The 9,039-nt window shown below is 42.2% G+C and overlaps 1 pseudogene; it reads left to right on the forward strand.

Annotated features, from left to right (window-relative positions):
* Positions 1 to 6,624: 6,624 nt before the first annotated feature.
* On the forward strand, positions 6,625 to 7,715 carry LOC107148174 (annotated as a pseudogene).
* Positions 7,716 to 9,039: the final 1,324 nt, after the last annotated feature.

Here is a 9,039-nt window from a genome sequence, read left to right on the forward strand (position 1 = left end):
CTCAGGATCCCATTTATCAACTACAGGGGTTGAGGGCCACTCAGCTGTCTCCATAAGTGGTGCTGTTGGTTAAATTATGCCCTCTGGTGATAGAACGGAGTTAGTAGCAGCCTCCTGTTGTAGCTTTTTTCCTAATAGCCCCTTTTCCTTTAAATTTTCTTCCTTTGTCTGACTAGCTCGAGAGACCTTCTCTTTTGCTTGATCTAAAATGTCTTTCTCCATGGTCTGAACCTCTAACAATTTACTTAACACTCTTTCGGTTTGTTTTTTACTAATTTCTAATCTACTATAAAGATAACGCAACCCAATAAGATAACACAAAACAAAACTGAAACTGAATGAAACAAAAACAGAATAAAAAATCGTTGTATCAATTTTCTCTTCCTCAGGGCCGACAAACTTCAAACCTTGAGCCAACCATTTTTCCCAGTTTGCCTGAGAAAGTTCTAGGGATAGGCAGCTTGAAACAAAAACAAAATAAATCAAAACAAGAACACATTGTTTTTTGAAATGGTCACCCATTCTCTCGCCTTCCCTCAGGGGTGAGCAATTTCACTTACCTCTAAGCTTCAGACGTTCCCCGCATGGGCCGCCAAATGCCACAGTCTGGCTGGGCACAAAATAACCAGGCCACCACACTGCCTTGTAGATTCAAACAGCAATTCTTTATTCCCGAACTCTCACCGGCACTCTACACGCACGTCCTGGGAAAATTCACCCTCCACCGGGCTCTGCGTACCAAATACTCTCAGAACCCCGCGAGAACTCCACAGGGAACTCCAGGAGAGGGTGCCTGAGGCAACAGGATACGCCCTATTCCCAGCAGGATCCACCCTAAACCTGGAACCGCCCTATTCCCAACAGGATCCACCCTAAACCCTGAGCAGGGTCACCTTTCAACCAAAACTCTCAAACATTCATGCAATGTCACTGCAAATGACCTGGGTCAAAGGCAAGCCCATTTCCACAATGGAGAGTCCTCCCTCTAAGCAACATTGGGTAGGCTGACAAGGGAATTGCCATGCATCATTCCTACTTGGCTATGGCTCTCAGCATAGTACAAATATCTTTCTGGGGAAGAAACTTTTGCATTGTTTAGCATTTCTTTTGCTCAGCACTATCTTTTTTGGGGGGGATATCTTTGCTTAATTATATGTCATTATATTGCCAAAAGTTTCCTATTTGTTGAGGGGGTAGAATAGTTCTCATGAAGATGTTTATCTTGCTTTCCTCTTCTTAGCAAACGATAAACTTGAAGTGATGATTAATTAGGTGATAACGATGTAAATTTCAACCAAAAAACATCAATTAAAAAAGCACATTCAATAGCATTACCTAATATTATAGTTTGGATCTAAGAATGTCCCCTGAAAAGTTCATGTGTTGGCAAGGTAGCAATGTGCAGAGGTGAAAATTGGGTCATGAGACTGACCTCATTATTGGATGAGTCCATTTGAATGATCAATAATTTGAATGGACAGCTGGGTGCCAACGGTGGTTGGTGGGACGCAGCTGGAGGAAGCAGGTCACTGGGTGTGTGGTCTTGGACTATATCTTGTCCAGGGTTCCTCTTTCCCTGCTTCTTGGCTGCCATCAACTTAGTTCCTGTCCTCTGACTGGACCATCATCGATACTTCAGCCTCCTCACACCCAGTGGGGACGGCTAACCTATGCCATCCCCACCGCCGGAGATCACACGAGAAAGCTGGCGATGTGGGCAGCGGCAGAAGGGGCAGGTGTGCGGCCGGCCAGTCCGCAGCCCGGTGAGGAAGGCAGCATCTGAGCAGGTGAGCACACCTCCAGAGTGCGAGTGCGGCTGCTGGCCATCCGCCCTGGAGCGCCCAAAAACGTGGGGGCACCAGGGTGAAAGCTGCTCTAGCAGCACCAGAGACTGGGATGCGCAGCACCCTCTGCTCGCCTGTCCTGGTCCTCCTCGCTTGCCACCAAACCCAAAGGGAACCCCTCCTCGTCCACTCCAACCCGGGATCCCGGGCAGCCTCCAAAACCAAGATGAGAGAAATGATCAGATCATCGTGGAGGATCCCGAATTAGTCCCAGGCAACTGGAAGGTCGTGGTCAAAGAACCTAAGGAGGTGAGAGGAGCAGGAATATACCTCTCCTCGGGCTTTCTGGTCTGTTTTTGGTTGAGACCTCCAGATTTCCCAGCTCCTGGGAAATTGCTGAAAAACGTCTGCAGGTGGATGTTCTTTGCTCGGGAGACTCCTGAGAGGAGTTGCTGCACTTCCTTTTTTCAATCAGGAAGAAAATCAACTAGAGTTTTAATGAATGGACCTGGGATGATGGGAGGGTGAAGCTAGCGTGTCTATATCTGAGTGCGTGTAGCTTGGGAGGAAGGGGTTCCCTGCGGGGGTGGGAGGTGTCAGCAGAGGAAGACCTGGGGAACCAGACAGGGATCTGGAAGGAGTTTGTCTCCCGCTCTTGCTCCCTTTAAGAATTTTCCGCAAGAAACCCGGAAGCCTCCCTAAGCTGGAGTGAAGGCGATGGGGTTCTGGGTCCTGGACCAGGACATGGAAGACAATGTGTAGAGTCTCAGCTCAGGATGTCCTCCCAGCCTCTGGAGCCCCAATGGAAGGAAGGCGACCTGGGCTGCCAACAGGAGAATCCAGCTTTGGGGATGTGGAGAGGGCCTGGGACTTTCTCATTTTCACAGTTCCTAAAACATTCCTCCCTGTTCTTCTCCGAATGCCCCTCCCAGTAACCCTGGATCTTCGCACCCTGACCCCTGCCTGTCCTTCCTTCCCTCCTCTCTTTCTTTCGGTCACTACTAGACATTGAACTTGGGGAACTGGGCAGCGGAGGACCGGGAAGCTAGTCTACGCCGGAGATGGGGTCTTGCCACTTTTCCTCCTGGCTCTTTGGAACAGGAACCTTTTTGATGCTTCTCTCCCACCAACCCGCTCCCACACCCTCCAAAACCCCACCCTCATCCCGACCCAATGATCCAGATTAAAATCAAAGGGGATGTCTGGGTTGAGGCTGCACAATTCTGCGGCTGCACCTGGCGGGGGCGGGGCCGGACAGGCAAGGAAGAGGGTCGCCCCTGAGCAGGGCTGGCTGCTGGTGGCGTCCCAGAGCCGGTGTTGGAGACCCAGGACGCTGTTCCACTACTGAATGGACTCCTGGTGCGGTTCTTGGTGAGGGCGTGCGCAGCTCCAGTTGTGCTAGGACAGCTGTAACATCCAAGGTGGTAATACAGGCAGTGGAGAGAGAAGGGGCTGGGCATTCACAGTCAAATTCCAAAATGTAACTCTGTTTCCGAAGCCAAGGGGAGGAGACTGAGGATTGTTTTGGATGACTGGCCTCTAGAGTTCTCCTCCCTAATTTGTAATCCTTTGAGTAGTCTCCCCTACCACTCCTCCACCCCATTCACTCTATGAATTGAACGCCACCTTTACCAAATTTAGGTCTGTTAAAATGGCCCTTTTAGGGATGGGGCTGGGGCTCAGCGGTAGAGCTTGCCTAGCACGTGCGAGGCCCTGGGTTCAATCCTCAGCACCACATAAAATAAATAAATGAACAAATTAAAGATATTTAAAAATTTTTTTTAAATGGCCCATTTATCACCAAGGTCTGTTTTGCCCATTGCAAATTCATTACTGTAGGCTGCTCTTCAAACAGAACATTTATTACTAAGGTCTTGAGAGTGGCCATTGAAACAGATGCCGCAAGGCAGAAAACTTGCGGTTTGCTAGACTGCTCTAGGATTGTTGCTTCACACGTGGTTGACAGATGGAGGGGTTCTGCCCTGAAATTCAAGTCTAAATGTGTCACATTCCCACCGACTAAACCACTCAGGGTCACTCCAGGGGAACTGGGCCACCCAAAATAACCACACAAAAGCCAGAGATATCTTTTTCTTTGGGTGTCCTGTGATATCTTTTTCTTTGGGTGTCCTGTAACGGCTCTTCCGTCCTTAAGGTTCCACAGAAAGAGAGAGCAGCAAGCCTGCTGACCCCCTTATATTGAGGAGAAGCCATTCAAATGAGGCAAGGGATCAGGTTTCAAGGGGCTGAGTATAGCTTCATGATGTCTGCTGTCAGCAGGTAGACTGATGTCTAGGAAGACCATACTTAAAGGCAATGCAAGAGAAGGGGACACACGAAGGGCATTTCCATGGAACATTGTATCCCAAACAGGGCAAGGGGGTAATATCACAAAAGAACAGGTGAGCGTAGCTCCACCCATGGGGTTGCAGGAAGGCATGTCTATGCATGAGGACACATTTTGCTGCATTTTTACAACTTTCAAGATGGGGCCACCATCTACAGCCACTTTGATGTAGCCAGATCACTTGGAAGTGACCAAAGGAGCCTCAACCCAACAGGAAAGGAAAATGCTGGTCACATAGCGTTCACTGTTTGTTTATTATTCTTTTACTTGACTCCTTTAGCAGGTTGTGTTTTCATTTGCAACATTGTGGCACTTTATAAAAATGAATAAATCTGGCCTGTTTCTTTTATTACAAATATGCTTATACTTTTTGAGGTTTTAAAGTGGGAGATGAGAAAAACCTAAAGCAGCACAGTAGCATACTCATTGTCTTCTCCAGGCTGAGATTAAGAGAAAGTCAAGATCTGTGTCTATGGGCCATAGGTCCTTTTGTTATCATGTGTCAGTCCACGCCCTATTTTGGACAGAATAAATGGCAATTAACTAGTATGACCTTGTTTCTGCTTTGCTCACAAATCTAAGTTTGGAGAACAAGTAGATCAAATAGATTTATGGGGAAAATTTAAGGTCCTCTGGTTCTTGGATAGAATCAAAAAGATGTAACTCAAGGAGTCTGTTAATCCCTCTGTGTCTTTAGGGAAACAGTAGTTCACAAAGAACAGAAAATAATAAGTTACAAGGAGTGCAAGCAAAACATTTCTAAACACTGGAAAAGTCAAGGAAACAGATTCTCCCCTGTACCCCTGGAAAGAGTGTGGCCCCACTGAAACCTATGAAATTGCTTTGGGATTTCTTACCCTTTAAAATTGCATAGTTGTAAGCCTAAAAGAAAAGAAAAAGAAAATCATAAGTAATACACAAGTAGATGAAGATATCTGGCAGATCTGGAGATAAAGTTTTTATTTGGTTGTTTGGAAGTTTTGATTGCAAGGCCTATTCAGGTAAAAAATCTCAGCATGAAACTGAAATTTATGAATGATAAAGGATGATACATGATAAATAATACAATGCGATTGTTGTCTACTTTGGTGTTGACATCATCCTAGGTTTGAACATGCTACTTATATTCTATGAATGTCTCTAAAAACATTGGCCATTTATCTAATATGAATGAGAGTTGTTTTGAGAACAAAGTATTTATAGAGCATGTTTAACCTATGACATCTTGCTGTTGTCCAACATCTATCTTTTTTGGATAATACTGCATATGTGACTAAACATGCCTTTGATTTAGTTCTGAAGAACCAAAGCTTTATAAACTACAAGGTTTGACGTTTTCTAGACTCTAACTTGTAAATATAAATTTTACTATTAATTTATCACTTGACACTTTTAATGTGAATATATATATGATACATATCATATATAGAAACTATGAACTGTTATAGTCAGAATTTTAACTCCTTTATTGGCAATGCTATACCATAAATATTTTTATATAAATTAATAGTGACCTTTCATTAACTTGGAGTCTATATTAAAAATTAAAAATCGGCTATGACCAGATCACTATGTCAGTCACCATATGGTATTTGTTTTTCTTTTGTGCTTTCTCATTGTAATTAAATTCAATTTTTATAATATTCTGTTCTTTATCTTTGCATAAGCCCTGCACCAACAATATTAAAGTTTTGTATTATTTTAAAGTTGTATTTTGTTGTTTTCTAGACTTCAGTTATCTGAATTCAGAGAGTAAGGTCGATTTGAACTTAGTAGTAGCTGCTTGAAATACTTGAATAGTTAGTAACAAAACTAAAACCTATCCAGCAACAAGTGTAATTATTATGAATATCTTTTTATGATTAGTAATTTCAATATAGTTATTTAGATGTAGTTATTTAACCAGTTATAATTGGACTGTGTGATGGAAAAAGATACTTATCAGCTTATGATACTCTAGAATTTTCACCTCTAGAATTTCAGCTCTTGGAGGTTGGTGACCTCTGTTTTGTTTTCTCCTGCATCTAACTTTCCTGAGCAGTGGCTGACATGCAGCAGGTGCTCATTAAATGAATTAATAAATAATTGGATTTTTTCCAACTTTAAACTTATCATCTGAAAGATCTAAAGGTCCAAAACTATCACCTCTCACTTGTCACTGCATACCCACTATCTGCAGAGAATGAACGTACAATGGGCACATTTCATGTGGGTTCTGACTATTACATATGCAGTGATGGGTGAGTTTGCTAGAGGGAGCTCTTGTTTTCCCTGCTTTGATTTCATAATCTATTATCCTCCTTAAACCCAACCTGTTAAACCTAATCCATAGTATTATCCTTTGAAATGATCAAAGAATCTTTCAATAAGAGTGAATACTGCTGGGGTGGCAGCATCGAGACCTGTCATGGGTGAAGGCACCCTCCACAGCACATTCCAGACAAGCCTGTCCTGGTAACATAAAAACTTCACTGGGAGCCTTTGTTTATGAACATGCAAGTATTACGTCACTCTGAACAGACACTAAAAACGGCTCTCATCTCTAAGAACCCAGTCAGTGCTTGTCTCACACTATGAGAAATTAGATGCTAGGGAACAGCAATTAAGTGATCTCTTTGGACCTACTACTTTGCGTTCACAATCTGATTGGATCCCCTCCCATTCTAAGGCTCCCCAAGACTTTGAACAGTTTTTCAGTAATCCCTACAGAAAGATACCCTCTCCAGAGAAGCATAGTATTTATATACTGGGCATTGAATCTCTAGGAAACACCAGAGTTATCAATGAAGAATATATTAAATGGCTCAAAGGCTACTATGAAGCATTTTGTGTGTGTGTGTGTGTGTGTGTACTGACTATGAAACTCCTAGAAACCGGTTTCTGTTTCTGCCACACAGTGTTCTTTTAGAGTGAACCATCACACACGCAATTTCCAAATTCATACAGGGCATATCCTGAAGTTCTTAAAAATAAAAGAAGAAGAAACTTGAAGATGCCTTCTGTGTTGTGGAAATAACAATGATTGATCTTATCCAAGAGGTTCCTGGAATTTCGTCTTTGGACAGGCTTGTTTGCCAGATGGTGTGGGGCTATTCAGCTTCAGGAGATATGGCAGTGAATTCTGTAGCTCACACAATGAAGGCACAGTGCAGAAGCTCCAGAAAAAAAAAAAATCTTCCAATGGCTATTCCATTTTTGATAACTACTTTATTCCTGAAATCATTAGTGTTTTCTGCTGCTAGTCCTATAAGACTTTAACCCATGAGATTGGACACATATCTGAACTGCGACTCTGCCAGTGACTCGCATGCCTAACGCAAGGCTCCAACCACTTGGAGAAAGCTGACCACCATCCTCTAAACCTTTGCCCTATCTATCTAGGCAAGATACAGTGTGCCATTGGATTCAATACTGCAGAAAGACACAAAGCACTGGTAAAGGGGATTGATGATGTGTCTGCTGACACACCAAGAACAGCTCTGAAACACAGTCATGAAAATAATGTGTATTTACCAAAACCTGTGGAAGCCTTTAAGGAATGGAAACGGTGCATAATAAAATGACTTGATATTCTCCAAAAATAAGTATCTTCAGATAGAAACAATTAAAATAAATATTTACACATTTAAAAAAAAGAATGAATACAGGGAATTCCTACTATGTGTCAAGAGTTCTGAGTTTTAAAAGTATCTATATTAACTCAAGAAATCTTCACCTTTCTAATTCCCCATCCAGTGGCTTCCAAGTTGTCTCTCCCATATGGAAATTCTGAAGACTTTCTGTCTATTGAAACCATAAATTTGGCCTGGGAATCTCAGGGTTTCACCATCAGGAAAAGTCTGGCTCTGATTTGAGAGTATCCATTGTTTTCTTTAGACACAAGGATAGCTTACTGTGTAGAATGATGTCTCCTAAATCAGGTATAATTCTTCTTTCTTCTATGTAAACTAAGACAAGGATAGAATGTCACTACTTACAGCATTGCCCACTTTTTCCTGATTAAGTATTCTGTCTTTTTTGCCATTAGTCCTTTCAAATTTTTGAAAAATGACATTCAAAAGGGGATATGGGACACTGTTTAAATGCATTCTAATCACTCCACATAAGAAATAAGCAGTTTGGTGAGACCTAATGTTGTACAAAACTCTGAGGAAGGAGATAATGTCAATGCTGACTTTCCTTTCTTCTTTCTTTTACATATACTCCCCTCTAGTGTTCAAAAATATGGACACTTGTAATTAAGCTATTCAGATACTAAAATACAGATATTAATGTAGAAATTAGGAGGTTGTTTGTTTGTTTTTGGTACCAGGGTTTGAACCCAAGGGTGCCTAGCCACTGAGCTACCTCCCCATCCCTTTTTTATACTTTATTTAGAGACAGGGTCTCACTAAGTTGCTTAGTGCCTCGTTGAGTTTCTAAGGCTGTCTTTGAACTCACGATTCTCCTGCTTCAGCTTCCCGAGACACTGGGATTGCAAGTGTGTGCCACCGCACCCAGCTGAAATAAGGTTTTCTTAATCTAACATTATTTTGTTTTACTTAGGAGACTATATTGTCAAGCTATTCAGTATTGCCTGCAAAATACATTCTCTCTCCCCTGAACTGTGAGAATTCTGTCAGGCCTGGCCTCTGCAGAGGCTTGGCTGTTTTCAATCTGGGCGCTTCAGGCAAGGAGACCTTGGATTTCTGTCTTTAAGGACCATACGATGTTGCAAAATTGTCCTCCGTTTATATAACTGAAGTCTAAATTTTAGTTGTGCAATTTAAATATGAAAAAAAAATTTTCCTACATGCTAACTATATGCAAAGTGAAAAACACTATAAACAAAAATAACTAGAGGAATATCTTTGAATGTGGATATGAAAACATTTAATGGCATCATTTTGCTTTATTATAATGAAATGT

The sequence above is a fragment of the Marmota marmota genome, unplaced genomic scaffold, assembly GCF_001458135.2.
Source record: "Marmota marmota marmota unplaced genomic scaffold, marMar, whole genome shotgun sequence".
NCBI classification, from domain to species: Eukaryota; Metazoa; Chordata; class Mammalia; order Rodentia; family Sciuridae; genus Marmota; species Marmota marmota.